This window comes from Microcaecilia unicolor, chromosome 7 (genome assembly GCF_901765095.1).
Source record: "Microcaecilia unicolor chromosome 7, aMicUni1.1, whole genome shotgun sequence".
Classification (NCBI taxonomy): domain Eukaryota; kingdom Metazoa; phylum Chordata; class Amphibia; order Gymnophiona; family Siphonopidae; genus Microcaecilia; species Microcaecilia unicolor.
Window position 1 is genome coordinate 199661634 of NC_044037.1, and position 19564 is coordinate 199681197.

At 42.1% G+C, this 19564-nt stretch overlaps 1 protein-coding gene across 1 annotated transcript in view; it reads left to right on the forward strand.

Moving 5' to 3' along the window:
• HECW2 (HECT, C2 and WW domain containing E3 ubiquitin protein ligase 2) overlaps positions 1-19564 on the forward strand; it is a 535594-nt gene that overhangs the window by 59457 nt on the left and 456573 nt on the right. The window lies entirely within an intron of this gene.

Here is a 19564-nt window from a genome sequence, read left to right on the forward strand (position 1 = left end):
TTTTAATTGATGGAATAAAGTTGTCATTATCACAATGCCACCGGAATGCCTTAATATGTTTTACAATTAGTTTTGTCTTCAAATGTAATAAAATTGGTCAAATATGTGGTAAAAGTGGTTTTAGCGGCAGACTGTAATATTTCTGTTCTACCTACAGAGATTCCTAGTATGTACAATATGATCATTAAATAAAAAGGAGAGGCTGATGCTTAAAACACCCGGAGGTATTTCCACTGAAATTGCTGGAAAGCCTTTTGATTGCAATTCATTTGTTACTGAATCAGAAGGTTCTCGATGTATCTGCTTACCAGACTTCTAAAATTATCCCTGGAGAGTGTTCATTTGCTTTAAAGCATCTACAGATCATGTTGAATGAAATGTAATTTTCTCAGCTACAGCTCTGTTCTGCAAGTGCTAAAAATCCATACTATTATAGATTTCAATTTTATTATTTTGAAATCTTATATAGCACTCTGACAGGACACCTTAGAGTAATGCATACACAGTAAATGAACAGTGCAAAGGATAAACTAAATCAGAATACAGAAAGATACAGAGGTAGAGGAGGATGACAAAGATGATGCTGACAATGCTAATGATAGCCCAGACCCCCACCCTACACAGTAGCTGCCCCTAATGCCCAGCGTCCCCCCAGACTCCACCACCCTATGACCAGCTTGATCTCACTGCCCCACATACTCCCACCCCACTGCCCCAGGAGCAGCCTGAGGAGGTGAACCTCTCAGGAGAGGACAATGGCCTCCCATGTGTCTCCTCATCTTACCCAGGACAGGGAGCTTAGGCTCAGGTGAATCCAGGGACAGGTGATGGTGCAGGTGGAGCCCCACATCTGCCTCTGGATCAGAGGCTGTCTGGGAGGAGATGGGGTACATGTGGGACGCCATTGACCAGCAACTAAGGGCGCTGGAAGCTGGTCATGCCAGGATGGATCATGTAGTCAGGTCTGAAATTGTTGTAGCACAGAACTACCAGTTTGATATTTCTCAGGAGTTCCCTTGAGGGGGAGGGTACAGTGGGGAGGGGTTGGAATCTGCTGGTAGCATGGTTTGGGGCATAAGCAGGGCTGACATTAGGGGGTAGCAAACAGGGCAATTGTCCTGGGCCCCCATACCATAGGGGGACCCAAACCTGCCTTAAGCTAAAGTAAGCGAAGGCTGAAAGCCAGCTTTTGGGCCTCGTCCTCTCGGTTTCTGCCCTAGGCCCCTGAATGTTTAATAATAGCCCTGGGCATAAGACTCCAAGCCTCAGCCGTGGTTGTTGCTTTATAAAAACTTTCTTCTTTGTGTTGATTGTTATCGGTTTTGTATAATGTTATATCATCCAGGGGGGGTGGTGGTGAGGTGGAGCAATTTCTATGGAACTGGTTGTATGTCTTTTTTTGCAGCTCAAAAAAAAAGATTTTCAAATTAAAAAAAAAAAAAAAGCATAGTCACCATTTCAGAAGGGGAATGTATGTCAGGAATTACACCTGCTACCTCTGAATAACTAGATTTAAGATACGTGCTCATATTGAGCAGTGCATCACTTGAGGAATTATAGGAGGTCCTCTCCTTAATCACCTCGTGGTTGCTGTCCCTTCTGAAAGTGGAACTGGCAAGGGATAACAGGCTCTATGACAGCTTCAGGAAAAATAAACTTTTATGTTTCTAAAATGCCAAAAATGTTTGTTTTGGAACATAAACAGTTATGTGAATATTTTATAACGTTTATGTTTATTCACAGCATTTGATATATCGCCAGAATTTGGACTAGCCAAGTCTCAGCGATGTACAAAAAAAGCACTATTAAACATTAAAAGAGCAATAGAATAGAACTCCACTAAAAACAGGAAAGGAATATCAATCACACAATAGAAAAGGGATCAAAACACAATGATTGCTCCTCTCATTCGTCACCCAGCATTATTTAGGAAGACTCAAATGCCACTGAAAAGAAGTAAGCTATAAGGCCCACTTTAAATAACAAGTACTTATGTGCTCACATGTAAATATGTGTATCCATTTTCACCTGTTGATATTTTAGGTGTTTTTTTCTAAAATGGATGTTCCCACTGCACCTAACCAGCCTATAAGAGTTCATTTATCCATCTATTGTAGAACAGGCTCTATGTCAGCTGATCCTATTCTAAAATACTAGCAGATCTTGAGATATCCGAATGTTGACATCTTAATTTTAATTTGTACATCGTTTCTAAAATTCTGCAGCGCAGGGTGGGGGGCTTGCAACTTGCGCATGATTCTGACCACCAATGCGGGGATGCCACCAGAACTGCTGAGATCGGGAAACATTGTGGAAATGGGGTGGAGTGGGATGGGGGTTTGCAAGTGAGTGGAAGTCCCTGTACAGTTGCCCGTGACGCTCCTGCCTAAGACTGGTCCTGTACATGCACATCTTACCACACACTATTCTATAAAAATGTGCACTCAAATCCCATAGTGTGCCATCACAAAAGGGGCATGGCCATGGGAGGTGCATGGGTAGGTCAGGGGCAATTTAAAAATTTGCACGCAGTGTTGTAGAATACCAGGGATGTGTGCAGTAAAACAGAAGAACACAAACCCTTTCAGTCACACAAAAAAGTCAAATACAGCTTATACTCTGGAGAGTTCCATCATTTACGTTTTTCTATGAAGAATCAGCAGCAAGGTATACAACGTTACATCATAATTTTTGGTCCTTTATTCTGTAATTGATGAGGGTTGGTCTGTGGTCTGCATGTGACCGCGAGCAGGTGAGAGTTTCTGCTGGCATGTGGTTTGTATGGGGATCTATGAGTCTGACTTGTCTGGCTTTTCCAATGGGATGTGTATTACTGTTGTGTATAGTCACTGCTGCCTTTTTAAAGGTACTGCTATTGGAACTGGTGTTATGGTTTGCAATATAGGCTCTAAGAAGCCTCTTTGCAGGATCACAAAGTATTTGGTAATGAAGGGATTTTGTGGTGCTATTATTGAGGTGCTACTACAATTTGAATACATTGTTCCAGGATTGTGGGGGTGCTAAGCTTTAGTAAAAGAGCAATTTTATTATGCTTCTGCTACCTATGTTGTTGGACATAAACTCAGAAGATCCTTATCACAAAACTTACTGAAGTTATTATGATTTTAGTTTCCAGGAGAGAAAATTCCTTGAAGTGTTCCCTAGATAAATATATTTCCTGACAGTGTTCCTTAGTCTGCCCCCATGGCAAAACAGAGTTCATTACTAAGCTACTTCAAAAAAACACGTGTAGAGGAGCACGGCGAGGATGCAGATAGAGTTGAAAAACCACATCTAGAGGAGCATGGCAAGGATGCTGTGCCCTCAACAAGTTCTACTTTATGCTCACAGATCAGTAAACCTGGTGTGCAACCGATGGAATTACTTTCAGATTTATCCGACATTGATGAACCACCAAAACAGCCAAATTTACAGGCTTTCCCAGTTTCTACAATTAGTGGCAAGTCCCGATGTTTTTCATCTCACTGGTACGATAAATTTTGCTGGCTGGAATACAGTGCAAGCCAGGATGCAGTGTTGTGCAAAGCATGCAGACATTTTTCTGATACCCGAGCTGAAGAAACTTTCACAAGAACTGGCTTTAGAGATTGGAAGCACGTGAATCAGAGCTGCTCAAAACATGAATCCAGCAAGGCACACTCTCTTGCACTAGGAAAATCTGAATACTACAAACAAAGTCACTTACCCGGAGGTTGGGGAAACATTTTCAATCAACTAAACCAAGATACCATGAACTTTTCTGTAGTTGAAAGGAATCGTGAACACATTAAAGTAATACTTGCTATTGTGATATTCTGTGCCAAGCAAGAAATTCCATTACGCGGACACAGAGAGACAGAAGAAGCCTTAAATAAAGGAAACTTTGTGGAAATGTTCAAACTCCTTAGCAAATATGACAATAGTATCCAAAGTTGCCTTGAAAAACTGCCAAAGAATGCAACTCTAATGAGCCCAGATATTCAGAATGAACTGTTAGAATCTGCCACTTTACTACTGTTACGCAAAATCAAATCCGAAATACATGAAACCAATAATACATACTATGCAATTCTGGGTGATGAATGCAAAGATCTCTCTAAACGTGAACTTGTTGTAGTATGTGTCAGGTACCTACACAAAGGGATAATAAAGGAAAGAGCAGTTGGATTTGTTGATACTGCAGACATGACAGCAAATGATAAAATAATAAAAGTGATTGAAGTGCTTGAATTAGATCCAGAGTTATGTGTTGGCTTCAGTTTTGATGGAGCATCTGTGATGTCTGGAAACAAAGGAGGTGTTCATGTCATTTTGAAATACACGTTTCGGCGGGCTGTTTATGTGCACTGTAATTCTCATCGCCTCAATCTGGTTCTCTGCACAGCATCTAAAGCATGTCCCTCTGTTAGCACATTTTTTGAAATTCTGAATTCCTTGCATAGTTTTATGACAGGTACATATAGGCATGCTCGTTTCTTGGAAGTACAGAAACAACTGCATCCTGATAGACAATGTCTTGAACTTGAACGATCAACAGACACAAGGTGGAGCTCAAAATCTGGCTCTGTGAAAAAATTATTGATGCTTTTTGATGTTATTCTTGAAGTACTTGCTGAATTTTCAAATGCTGCTGGACAGAGAAAACTAGATTCCCTATCTCTTCTACATCAGATATAGACAATGAAAGTCTTATTTCTGGCAGTTACATTTGGGAAATGATTTGAAAGCAGTGATTTTGCCACAAAAGGACTACAGAGTGCCATGTTGGTCTGTTACAGATTGCATTAATCTTATAGAGTGTCTAAAAGAAACTTTTGTTCAGTTTAGGGAGAACACATTAAATGACTTTGATAAAGTTCTTAAATAAACAGAGGATCTCATGGAGAAATATGATATTGAAAAGTGGGATGTTTCTTCCTCTCGAAAGACAAAGCTACCTATAAAGTTTGGTGATTCATTGGTTTATTTCCACTTTGGGTAAATCTTCTTCTGTGCAGAGCAATGAAGATTTGAGACATCTGTGGAATGAGATTATTGACTGCCAGCTAAGTGAACTGAATAATCATTTTCAAGATGATGCTTATGGAATGACTAGTAAAAAAAAGCCCGTTTCTGAAAGAAATGAAATGGGCGCTAGCAAGGTTGTCCTGTAATGGCAATTATGTTTTTAAGGGAACTGTTAGGAGAGAGTATATGTGAGAGAGAGTGAATGAGTATGTGTCAGAGAGTGAGTATGTGTGAGAGAGAAAGAGTGTGTGATTGAGAGAGAGACAGAATATGTGTGTGTGAGTGAGAGAGTATAGAGTGTGTCCTGTGTGCACCAATTATGCTCTCTCCCCTGCATTCATCCATATTCAGCAAATGTCCTCTGTGCCCTGCCCCCTTCATCCATCCATGTGCAGCATCTCTCCCCTGCCCCCTCCATCCATCGTGGTGCAGCAATTCTCCTCTGCCCCTTGCCCTCCACCCCCTACATGTGCATGAACTCTGCATTCTCCCCTGGCCTCTCCTCCATCCACCCATATCTAGGGCCCCCCTCCCTCCATCTCTCTCCCCTCTGAGTTCCAGGCCCCCTCCCTACCCCTCTCTCTGTATGCCCTCCCAGTTCCAGGCCCCCCTCCCCCCTCCCTTTTGAGTTCCAGGCCCCCTCCCCCTCCCCTTTGAGTTCCAGGACCCCCTCCCCTTTGAGTTCCAGGACCCCCTCCCTTCCTCCCCCTCCCCTTTGAGTTCCAGGACTCCCTCCCCCCTCCCCTTCGAGTTCCAGGATCCCTCCCTACCCTTCCTTCCGCTCCCCTTCAAGTTCCAGGATCCCCTCCCTCCCCTCCGAGTTCCATGCCCCCCATTCTCGTTCCACACCCCTGCGCCTCCCTCCCTCCCTCCCCTTCGAGTTCCAGGACAACCCCCCTTCCCTCCCCTTCGACTTGCAGGACGCCCCCTCCCTCCGAGGTCTACGCCCCCCTTTCCTCCGACTTCCATGCCCCCGCGCCTCCCTCCCGCCCTCATTTCCTGTTTCTGGAAGGGCGGGACCAGAGGCAGAGCTGAGACACATGCAAAGGCACTTTGAAGCGCCGCTCGCCTTCACTGTGCATGTCGCACCCCAAGGTAAGAATTTTTAAAATACAGCCAGCACTTAGGAAGGTGAGGGGCTGCCGGAGGACAGGTCATGCCTGGAGGGCAGAGAGAGAGAGGGAGGCGCGGGGGGCTGCCAAGTATACAGACTTCCCTCGAGGGCGGGACGATTACGAACACTACACGGCTTCACTGCCATGCTGCCACGGAGTCAGCGCTGCGTAACCCTAGTAACGCTTTAGAAATGTTAAGTAGTAGTAGTAGTAGCTTTAGAACGTTGGAGGTGCGAATTATTATATTAGATGACAGCTTCTGCTGCCTGTATGCCAACTTCTGAGGCCTTTGGCCGAAGAGAGAGTCTACTGCCCCCATGCACTTTATATGGCATTGCCATAGAGGAAGCTGAATTAACAGTGTTTTTTTCAGACATCTAAAACGCAAAGTAGCAGAAGGTAATACATTTTCCATCTTTAATCGAAGTACTAGACAACTGCAATGTGGACATTTCCCCAATTGTCAGTGCCCTTTTAAGAGTACTTATCACTCTGCCGATGTCAACTTGCACTGTGGAGCGACTGTTTTCAACTGTGAACAGGAACAAAACGGCATCAAGAGCCTCAATGCTTATCAGTCGCCTCCATAATCTGTCACTGTTATAATTTGAAAGAGAACATAGTCATTGGACTATGACAGAAATATTGATATATTCAACACCAAAAGACAATGCCTCATTCTTTAGTGAGCATAGTTTCGCGACTTAATTTGCTACATACTGTTATACAGCTTTGGAATTGTACATTAAATGCACTTATTGTTTTTGTATTAAAGCACACTGCACTGTTCTTTTTAAATAGTTACACTTCTTCAGTGCATGTAACCACACCTGTACTTTCTACATTTGAAAAGTAAGAGATGGCTTTGTTCTTGGTTTTAATTTTAAACTGTTTGTTTTTACAAATGTCCCTGACATAGCCTTCAGGCGAAACATGGTCATGTTGGATCATTTTCAGTAAAGTTTTTTTGGTTTTGTTCTTCGTCTGTGATTCGTTCTGTCCTTTGATATACGTTTCTTATAAAGCAAAGTTGAAGGATATGTGCCAAACTGTGGCAATTTTATTTTGTCAGCATCAGAATAGAGAGAAAGCAGTAGAGCCAAAGGAAGAGAAAAAGACTTCAAAGATTTTCTGCCTGTTTTGATTAATCAGGCATTTACATTTGTTATATGCAAAGTGTATGCCATTACTGTAATTATACTGTTATAATTTGCCATTATAGTAGACATATTTGCCATTATAGTAGACATATTTGATCAAGTTTGATATGGCATAATGTAACTATATTTAAAATTATTGTTTTTTTTTCACATTAAGTAAGTGGTTTATGTTAGAAATCCATCATCAAGTGCATTGTAAGGCATTGTTTTGTAGTCTCTCTCTCTCTTATATATATATATATATATATATATATATATATACCCACCCATATTATCTGGGCCCAGCCAAAATGTCAGGTCTGACTACGCCACTGCTATGAAGCTATGAAGAAAAAAGTACCGTGCTGCATGTACAATGCCTTCTAAAAATCGGGCTTATATATAGTGAAAGTATGATACATTGTAAGAACAGAACCTTTTATTATAGGTGGCATTAAATTTTACAATATGTAATTTAGTTACTGCCTTAGAAAACATATATTATTGACTCACCAGTGTTCCTTTTACAGCCAGCCCCAAGAAATGAAACTCTACATTAGTGAGTTTTCTTTAGCCTCTGTGCGTTTGGAAGAAAAAGGCAGCAGGACACTGTAGAAATAGCAGGTTTAGATTTTATGCCTGTAATGCTTGAAAATGTCAGAGTGCTCACTCCTGTGCGAGGTCAGTGCCTGCAGTGCATTCAGGGCTGGTCTTAGGCTGAGGCGACCGAGGCGGCCGCATAGGGCCCCGTGCTTAGGGGGGCCCCGCGCGGCACGCCTCAGTCAGCCTTGACCTAGAAGGCGGGACACAGCGAAGAGAAGCGCTTTTACTGGGAGCGCTTTCACTGACGCTGCCGGACTGGAGGTAAATTTAAAAGGAAAAAAAAGGAAAGGGATCGATCGTGGGGGAGAGAAGAGGGCGGGCAGTTGGGGCAGGGGAAAGAGGGACATGGATGGGATGGCAGGGCTCAGGGAGAGAGGGGAATTGCTGGATACATGGGTGAATGGAGGGGGGCAGGGGAGAGAGGAACTGATGGGAGGGCAGGGCCCAGGGAGAGGAGAAATTGCTGGAAATGGAGGGGAAGGGAGAGGGGAGAATTACTGGATGTGGATGGAGGAGGGAAGGGCAGAGAGGGCCAAGGATGGACTTGGATGGGATGGCAGGGCCCATGGAGAGGAGAAATTGCTGGAAATGGAGGGGAGGGGAGAGGGGAGAATTGCTGGATGTGGATGAAGGAGGGAAGGGCAGAGAGGGCCAAGGATGGACTTGGATGGGATGGCAGGGCCCAGAGAGAGGAGAAATTGCTGGAAATGGAGGGGAGGGGAGAGAGGAGAATTGCTGGATGTGGATGGAGGAGGGAAGGGCAGAGAGGGCCAAGGATGGACTTGGATGGGATGGCAGGGCCCAGGGAGAGGAGAAATTGCTGGAAATGGAGTGGAGGGGAGAGAGGAGAAATGCTGGATGTGGATGGAGGGAAAATTGTTGAATTTAAGGGCTGGATCGGAACACTTTGAAGGCTGATGCTGAAACTGGAGAAAGGATAGGGACAGGGGGCTACAGATGGTAGACAGAACACATAAGGACACAGGAGGATGGTGGACATGGTGAGAGAAAAAATATCAAACGGAAAGAAGACACTGCATAAAACAGAAGACACTGGGACCAAAGCGAATAGAAAAACTAAATGAACAGACAACAAAGGTAGAAAAAAAGTATTTTATTCAGAATTTATTAATTGGAATATGTCAGCTTTTGGAAATGTGCATCTGTGATATTTTGCATGTAAGTTTCAATTTTTCTAGTATTGCTGCATGCTGAGTCTGACTTCTTGAGGTAACTTTCCATTCAGTATTTTGCCTTCATATTTGTTGTCATGTGTTTTTCATGTGTGATCAAGGTACAGTATCCTGCTAGCGTGTAGTATTTGCAGCCCTTTTTTTTTTCACAAGGTAGTGTATTGGTGTTTTAGAGCCTGGTGTAATTACAGTTCTGCCTTTCCATGCGTAAGGTTGTAGCTCGTCCTGTCCTTGGAATTAGTACTGTTATGGTTTGGTAAGGTTCTGACTGTGTTTTTGCACAAGTTTGTGTATAGTGTTTTGCAGTGGAGAGATTGTGTGTCTGCACCTCTGACCCCCCCGGGGTTATGAGAATTGGAACTACTAATTGTGGACTTGAACTGAATAATTTCTTGGGAGGGGGGGTTTTATGATAGCATTGTGCTTATTTCAATCAGTTTTTCTGTACAAGTTTAGCTTCATTTGTCTTTATTTGAAATTTCATAAATAAAAATTTTTCTAAAAATTGAATAATCTTATCAATGGGTGGGGTGGGGGCGGGGATAGGATAGGGGCGGGGCTAGGATGGGGCCCCACCAAATTGGTCTGCATAGGGCCCCGCACTTGCTAAGACCGGCCCTGAGTGCATTAGCCGTACTGCTAGCAAAAGCCCAAAATAAGTTTTCTGTTATAGAAAGCAGTCCCAGTATCAGAAAGAGTAATGTAATACATTTCTTTGAAATTCGCTTCCCCTCCATGTAAATGCAAGCATAAGTGGCTTAAATTAGATAAATATCTAATTCACTTTCAGTTAACAACCCATTGTATGCACAAGATTTATCTGTTTTCCTGCTCATTTGTTCTTATGGTTATGCTTCACATTTGAAGCTTATTGTATTTCTAATTCTACTTTCACCTACTTCATTACAGACCCCAATTTGGCTTTGTAATTTTGTTATATTATAAAATTAATAAACAGAGTTTTATAAAAAAGAAAGAAAGAGTAATATAATATAACAACAGGAAAATCAAGTTATTTAAAAGACAGAAATCTGAAAAACGCTACATTGAAAACATAAAAAGAAACCTCTTAAAATACATTGTGATTGATCAGGCAAGAAACAGGTATGAATTCACTATGCTAAACACTCAAAAGCAGGCAGCAATATTATAACAATATGAAAGAGCAATCAGAGAAGCATTAGGACTTAAATATAATTAGGGCTTCTATTCTTAGCGGTATATAAAAATGTAAGGGCCCTGTTTGCTAAGGTGGAGTGGTAAGGGCTCGCGTGCTAACCTGGTGGTAACCAGGTAGTGCACGCGCTGCCCAATTACTGCTAGCACCGGAAATGCCACGCGCTGGAGGTGGAACTACCACCGGCCGGGGCGTAGCCAGACCTCACAGTGGGAGGGGGCCAGAGCCCGAGGTTGAGGGCACATTTTGAGTGCTGCCCCCGCCCCCACGAAGCCTTCTTTAGTGCAGTCTCTGGCCAGCCGCGTTCGCTGCCTACCCCCTGCTCTTCTTTCTTCTTGCTCCTCCTGTGCAAGCTGACGCTGAGTGTCAGCGTGCACAGGAGGCACAAGAAGAAAGAAGAGCAGGGGGCAGGCAGCGAATATGGCTGCGCTGGAGACCGCGCTGAAGAAGGCTTCAGCTGGCGGGGGTTGGGGACCCCCGCCAGCCAAACCAGGGGCCTGGATGAAATTTGTGGGGGCTCAGGCCCCATGGCCCCCCGTAGCTACGCCCCTGCCGCCGGCATCCACGTGAGCTCCAGATTGGTGCATGGTAAGCTTGTGGTGAGCTTACCACCACTTAGTAAATGGGCCCCTGGGATTGCAACTTCTTAATTTATAGCTCTGGCTGTCCTGGGAAATGGAAGACCTGACCCTGGAATCAAACCTTTGTCCACTGCATTGAGCCATAGGACTGGCCCTAGAAGATGAACGTATAGTTGACTTTGTTTTTTGGGGACAGAGAATTAAAGAATCATTGGCTTGCAGATGTTTCTATGGAGCAGATGACGCTAGTTTAGATGACTACCCTTAATAAAGAAGTAATAGTAAGTGTTTACACTATTGGAAGTGATTTCAGTGGTAAGTAAACAAATTAAGGGGCCCTTTTAAAAAAGAGCGTTAGAATCTGGGGTTAGCATCTTAATGTGGGACTTTCCCACATTCCAAGCTGATTCAAGATGGCAGTATTTAGAGCGTTTTAGATTGTTTAAAATTTTGCAAGTCCCATGCTAATTTTTCCATTAGAGCAAGGGACTTGCAAAAGTTTAACATGGGAGTGAGGAGGCAGTAAGTGTTCCCATGTTAGCCAATCAATGTGCGTTTCTGAGAAGTTCCGAGAGAAGAGGACATTTTTCTGTTAAGTGAACACTATTTTGCTTTGGGAACTTAAAGATTGGGGTTTAAAGGAGGAATTGTAGGTTAGTGATAGGCAAAATAAAAATATAAAAAGCAAATTTTATCAACTAATCTCCATAGTCTTTTCCACTTAGTTTTAAAAACTTTGTACCACAGCATTAACATAGAATCTAGCAGGCACTGCAGGATCTAGCTTAGTCTAAGAAATAAGATGGGAGAGTTAGAATATATTGCACTAAATGAAAAATTAGATATAATAGGCATCTCTGAGACCTGGTGGAAGGAGGATAACCAGTGGGACACTGTCATACCAGGGTACAAATTATATCGTAGTGATAGGGTAGATCGAATTGGTGGAGGGGTAGCATTGTATATTAAGGAGAGCCTTGAATCAAATAGATTAAAAATTCTGCAGGAAACAAAACACTTCTTGGAATCAGTGTGGACTGAAATTCCATGTGTAAAGGGGAAAAGGATAGTAATAGGAGTGTACTACCGTCCACCTGGCCAGGGTGAACAGACGGATGTAGAAATGTTAAAGGAAATTAGGGACGCAAACAAACTGGGCAACACGATAATAATGGGTGATTTCAATTACCCGATATTGACTGGGTAAATGTAACATCGGGGCATGCTAGGGAGGTAAAATTCCTTGATGAAATCAAGGACAGCTTTATGGAGCAGCTGGTACAGAAGCTGACGAGAGAAGGAAAAATTCTAGACCTAGTCCTTAGTGGAGTGCATGATCTTGATAACAGTGATCATAATATGATCGGATTTGATATTAGCTTTGAAGTAAGTATACATAGGAAATCAAATACGTTAAAAATGGAGACTATGATAAAATGAGAAGAACGGTGAAAAAAAAAACTTAGCGGAGCGGCTGTGAGGGTCAAAAATTTACATCAGGCGTGGCTGCTGTTCAAAAACACCATCCTGGAAGCCCAGGCCAAATATATTCCGCGTATTAAAAAAGGAGGATGGAAGACCAAATGACAGCCAGCGTGGTTAAAAAGTGAGGTGAAGGAAGCTATTAGAGCTAAAAGAAAATCCTTCAGAAAATGGAAGAAGGAGCTGACTGAAAATAATAAGAAACAGCATAAGGAATGTCAAGTCGAATGCAAAGCGCTGATAAGGAAGGCTAAGAGGGACTTTGAAAAAAAGATTGCGTTGGAGGCAAAAACAAATAGTAAATTTTTTTTTAGGTATATTAAAAGCAGGAAGCCGGCAAACGAATCGGTTGGACCACTAGATGACCAAGGAGTAAAAGGGGCGATCAGGGAAGACAAAGCCGTAGCAAAGAGATTAAATGAATTCTTTGCTTCTGTCTTCACCGAGGAAGATTTGGGTGGGATACCGGTGCCAGAAATGGTATTCGAATCTGATGAGTCTGAGAAACTTAATGGATGTAATGGGGCAGTTCTACAAACTGAAGAGTAGCAAATCTCCTGGACCGGATGGTATTCATCCCAGAATACTGATAGAATTGAAAAATGAGCTTGCAGAGCTATTGTTAGAAATATGTAATTTATCCTTAAAATTGAGCATGGAATGAGAAGATTGGAGGGTGGCCAATGTAACGCCGATTTTTTAAAAAGGTTCCAGAGGAGATCTGGGAAATTATAGACCGGTGAATCTGATGTCGGTGCCAAGCAAAATGGTAGAGACTATTGTTAAGAACAAAATTACAGCGCATATTCAAAAGCATGGATTAATGAGACAAAGTCAACATGGATTTAGTGAAAGGAAATCTTGCCTCACCAATCTACTACATTTCTTTGAAGGGGTGAACAAACATGTGGATAAAGGTGAGCCAGTTGATATTGTGTATCTGGATCTTCAGAAGGCGTTTGACAAAGTATCTCATGAAAGACTCCAGAGGAAATTGGAGAGTCTTGGAATAGGAGGTAGTGTTCTATTGTGGGTTAAAAGATAGAAAACAGAGAGTAGGGTTAAATGGTCAGTATTCTTAATGGAGAAGGGTAGTTAGTGGGGTTCCCCAGGGGTCTGTGCTGGGACCGCTGCTTTCTAACATATTTATAAATGACCTAGAGATGGGAGTAACTAGTGAGGTAATTAAATTTGCTGATGACACAAAGTTATTCAAAGTCGTTAAATCGCGGGAGGATTGTGAAAAATTACAAGAGGACCTTACGAGACTGGGAGACTGGGCGTCTAAATGGCAGATGATGTTTAATGTGAAAAAGTGCAAGGTGATGCATGTCGGAAAGAGGAACCCGAATTATAGCTATGTCATGCAAGGTTCCACGTTAGGAGTCACGGACAAAGAAAGGGATCTAGGTGTCGTCGTTGATGATACGTTGAAACCTTATGCTCAGTGTGCTGCTGCGGCTAAGAAAACAAAAATGAGGATGTTATAAAGCCTTTGTATCGCTCCATAGTGCGACCGCACCTCGAATATTGTGTTCAATTCTGGTTGCCGCATCTCAAAAAAGATATACTGGAATTAGAAAAGGTGCAGAGAAGGGCGACGAAAATGATAACGGGGATGGGACGACTTCCCTATGAGGAAAGGCTAAAGCGGCTAGGGCTCTTCAGCTTGGAGAAAAGGCGGCTGAGGGGAGATATGATAGAGGTCTATAAAATAATGAGTGGAGTTGAACGGGTAGATGTGAAGCGTCTGTTTACGCTTTCCAAAAATACTAGGACTAGGGGGCATGCGATGAAGCTTCAATGTACTAAATGTAAAACGAATTGGAGAAAATGTTTCTTCACTCAACGTGTAATTAAACTGTGGATTTCGTTGCCAGAGAATGTGGTAAAGGCGGTTAGCTTAGCGGAGTTTTAAAAAAGGTTTGGATGGCTTCCTAAAGAAAAAGTACATAGATCATTATTAAATGGACTTGGGGAAAATCCATTATTTCTGGGATAAGCAGTATAGAATGTTTTGTACTTTTTTGGGATCTTGCCAGGTATTTGTGACCTGGATTGGCCACTGTTGGAAACAGGATGCTGGGCTTGATGGACCTTTGGTCTTTCCCAGTACGGCAATACTTATGTACTTATGTAATGTGAATCTGTTAGCTGGTTAATGCTTCTATGCCCCCTCACTGCCCATGGCATGCTCCTTCTTAAAAAAAAAAAAAAAAAAAATATTTGATGTGCACTAACAGGCAAAATGCCACAAAATGCTTTAATGTGTGTTGCAGTAGCCTGTTTTTCACTTGCTATGCACATGTCAAGGATTAACGTTCTTTAGAAAAAGACATCTACATTTTTTTCTCACAAATATTGCTGTGTTCAGATGTATTATTTTTAAAATTCTTTCCAACCCAACATCGACAAAAAACTCTCCAAACATTTAATAAATAGGATGAAACCCAGCAAAGACACATTGAGTTTGAAAATTGCAGATCACCCCCTCCAAAAAATAGTCAAATGTATTTCTATAAAGTAAAAAATGGGCAAGACCAAACTGGGGATTGCAGAGAAACAACCCCTCCCCTTTGAAAAAAATGGCCCAGTGCATTTCTAGGGGAGAAATTTCAGCTTCAGTAGCATGGAAACTTATGTAAAGTGAAACAACAGTTAGGGAATTCCTACTTTCAAACTGCATCTCTCTATTCTCTACTCTCCCATCTTCCCAAAGTGTCCTAACTCCCTGTATAAACTGCCATGCCTCAAAAACTACCCCTTCGCAACTGCCCTGCCACCGTGCAAATGAACACCCCTAAAACTACACCACAGCAACTGTCCCACCATCCTGCAAACTGTCTGAATCATACCATGTTCTTATTGGTTGCGATATATATTGCCAACTAATGCATATTGCTATCGGCAGTGCTGCATTAAAAGTAGGCACATACCTAGCGTCCACATTTTTAAGGGGACCCTGGTCCCTGCCAGATGTGCTCAGGATTCAGGAGGTTAGAATTGCCAATTGTCTGGCTGTTTTCAGGTTTCTAAAGATTTTTGCTTTCACATCCAAAAGGATGGCCAATTGAATATTTTCTATCTCCAGTGCTCCCCCAGTGTGAATGAGCCTTCTCTGCATGCTTTCAGACTGTGCTTAGGATCAAGGAGATTTCGTTGACAGGAGACAGTGGGAGCTTGCTTGACCCATTATCTGGCCTGAAGCCAGTAGATGGCGCTTGCTGCTATATTGAATCACCCAAAACAATAGCAACTGCTTATTAGAAATAAGGATTGCCTGTGTGTTTCTTGGTCTGGACCAATAGTTTGCTTTGTTCTGAGTGTATTAAGATGGCAGTTACAGCTTCAGCCTTGTCGCTTGGCGCCGTCTCCTGTCAATTAAACCTCCTTGGTTAGGATCCAGCCAATGGGAAATTGGGAAGGCAGTGGGGGCAGAGCGTGGAATGCTGCTCTAGTCACAGGAAGGAAGAAGGTGACCTGGATGAAGTTCTTATGATGCACAAATGAGATTTCTGCATGCTGGGAGAGGTGCACTGGAAAGAAAAATTAAGCTCACCCTTCCAATTACCCCAATGCATTTCAAAGGGAGAATCAGTTCCAACAGCTGCAGCATACAAACACTGATTTTGGTGTAATGTAGTGATTAAGGAATTGCAGTTTTCAAACTGCTCTTCTTTCTCATCTCCTTTCCCGATCACAGATGTACACACACACATACTAACACACCTATGCGTGTACAGACACATATATGCACTGTCACATACACTTTTCTAGACATACAAGCATGTACAGACATACCAGTCCACGTATACACATGCACACACAAACAAAACAGACACAGACATAATTGTTATTTCCTATCTTATTCTCAATCTGTAAAATTGTTCTTCTTGCACTGTAGCCTCACTACAGATTTATGTAAGCCACTTTGAGCCTGCAATCAGTGGGAAAATGTGGGATAGAAATGTAATAATAAATGAATAATAATAAATTGGCATGCAGATACAAATGGATGTGCATATGCATGCATACCCATGCTCATACAGAGGGGCTTGGAAAGAATTCCTTGAGCCATGCATTGCACGCTTTCCTCACTTGTGGGTTTAGGAGGTTATGTTCCTGTTTGTTCCTTGGATTGTTCTGATTCTTAATAATGCACGCATTCACCTCACTGAGGTCTCCAGGTACAATGCTCCAAATGATGCATTTCCTGTTCACTAATGCTAAACTTATGAATGATTTACTGATCACAGCAGGGAAAGATGCATAATTTAAGAACAAGGCATAGTAAGGAACTCTGGCTAATGCTATGGCAGAAGCACATAGATGAGATTTAAAGCTATACTGATTTTTTTTTCTGTGGTCATAAAATATACTTAAGGGCCCCTCCAGTCAAAATTTGTAAACTTATTCCAAATAACAATATAATTTCATAAGATAAAATAGCGTTATTACTAAGTAGAAGAGTGAAAAAAGGCATGATTTTTCTTTGTCTCATGAAATTATCTTGTTTGGAATAAGCTTATGAATTTTGATTGAAGTACCCCATACCTTTGAGTATTTTATTACTATGCTGGATCTTCAGATTCTGCAGCCTCATTTCACTGTGCAATATAATCAGGAGAACACAAAGGAAGTGAGAATTTGGAACATCAACCTGCATGTATCTAACCAAGTATAAGAAATATACAACTTATTTTTGGCCTTCCTTAACCTCCCACATATCTGGGAGTTTCCAGCCTAAATTGGAACCTGCTCCAAACCCACTGACTACCATTTATGATTATGGGAAGGGAACAGGCTGAAATGACATGGATTGTCAGTTGTGGCTATAAGGGGATTTTCTCTCTCTAAAGCCCACTCAGTGCAATAACAGGTCTAGTAGAAGGCCACAGACTGCTGCTTCTTTTAAGTTTCTCTTTCCCACATGCATCACTTTGCACTTCCTCACATTAAACGTCATCTGCCATTTAGACGCCCAGTCTCCCAGTCTCGTAAGGTCCTCTTGTAATTTTTCACAATCCTCCCGCGATTTAATGACTTTGAATAACTTTGTGTCATCAGCAAATTTAATCACCTCACTAGTTACTCCCATCTCTAGGTCATTTATAAATATGTTAAAAAGCAGTGGTCCCAGCACAGACCCCTGGGGAACCCCACTAACTACCCTTCTCCATTGAGAATACTGACCATTTAACCCTACTCTCTGTTTTCTGTCTTTTAACCAGTTTTTAATGCACAATAGAACACTACCTCCTATCCCATGACTCTCCAATTTCCTCTGGAGTCTTTCATGAGGTACTTTGTCAAACGCCTTCTGAAAATCCAGATACACAGTATCAAACGGCTCACCTTTATCCACATGTTTGTTCACCCCTTCAAAGAAATGTAGTAGATTGGTGAGGCAAGATTTCCCTTTACTAAATCCATGTTGACTTTGTCTCATTAATACATGCTTTTGAATATGCTGTGTAATTTTGTTCTTAATAATAACATTGTCTGGGATACCCTCCCTGCTACATTATGCCTGTACCAACCTAATAAGCAAGTGTTTGGTCCAGTATTCTAATTGGAATCTCCCACACAGCAGCACATAGCGTTGTCAGTTGGCTGTTGGGTTGTTTCTACATGTGGAGGGTAATTTTATAATGGGCCACCTAGCTTTGGAGGGCAAGCTGGCACCTATGTGCAGCCTATTTTATAAAGACATATAGGTGTTCTTTCACTAAAGTGAGGTAGCTTTTGCAGTTACTGTGCCTTAACACAAGAAATTAATGCATCATAAGTGCAAATTTAACGCAACAACTATTGGGGGACATGTTCAGCATATCCTTTTCAGGTCCTGCGGTAGCTTGGTTGCAATTAGTGTGGATGCACCTAGTGCCTCCTATTTAGGAGGTGCTGTGGACCCATACTAACTGCACAATTGTCAGCTCGCGGTATGTGCTGCAATATATTCTCCATGCCCATTCTCCGCCCAAGCCCATCTAGATTCTGTCCCTTAACACAGAGGACGAAAGCAACAAAAAGAGTCCAATTCTCCCGTAAAAAACAACTGCTGCGGCTCCTAATGCTACCACCTCCCGTTGCTGCTTCCCCGCCTCCTCTTTACAGCAGATTTGTCCGAATTTGAATGAACCTTTGGATGAATATATGAACATTTGTATAAGTCAATTCATAGACCCCTGAGGAAGGCCTCTTTGGCCGAAACACGGACCGTGTAGGGTCTTGTGCAATAAATTTGGCTTTTCATATCTTTGAGTCTGGTCTTTTTGATATCTTCTGTTCTTTTGTTTTTTCCTTAACACAGAGGGCCAGATTCTATATGTGGTGCCTAAAAAATCCACGTGGAAATATTTCCGACTAAGCGTATTCTATAAGCGGTGCCTAGGTTTAGACACGTTATATAGAATACGCTTAGTCGGTATCCCAGCGCCTAAAACTATGCACCTCCATTTACACAAACAAAAATGTGACGTAAATCCCACCCCGAAGATTTAGGCGCATTGGGCCATATTCTGTAACTACGTGCATGAATTTTGGAATGCCCACAAAATGCTCATGTCCCTTCCTATAACCAAGCCCCTTTTTGCCTGAGTTCATTAGAAGTTAGGCGCACTGCATTACAGAATACGCTTAGCAAGTTGTGCGTGTAAATTCTAATTGTCAATTATTACTCAATATTGGTTGTTAAGTGTTATCAATGTTAATTAGTTATGCACATTTGCACGGATCTCTAGGCGCTATATAGTACCTGGGGGAAATGCCTTTAATGTATGAATTGGTGTGCACTAACCACTAAAATTATTCAAAACCAGTTTAAATATTTGTGTGGTAACAGTTAATGTATGCTAATTTGCATGTTAAGTGCCTAATGCACTTTAATTAAAGGTTCCCATAGGTGCCTAGATGCCTTTATAAAATAGTAGGGTAAGCTGTCAGAAACTGCAGCTATATCGAAGTTGAGACATTTACACTTGTTTGTAAATTATGACTGCCCAAACTCTGTCCGAGAACATGCCTACACATAGATCAGGTACTGCGTATACTGTCACGTGCATAACCCCTGGGGTAATTTTATAAAAGCACAAAAGGGTGTTCAAGACTGGAGCAATCAAGAGTCCTTTATTAAGTAGACCCAACACGGGCTGTGTTTCGGTGGGTTTTCATCTGTGTCAGGGGTTGGTCTCAAATGGAAAGCCTTGAGAGACACACTCGAATATACGGATTAATTTTGTGGTTGCTGCTTTTAATGCTATTGGAC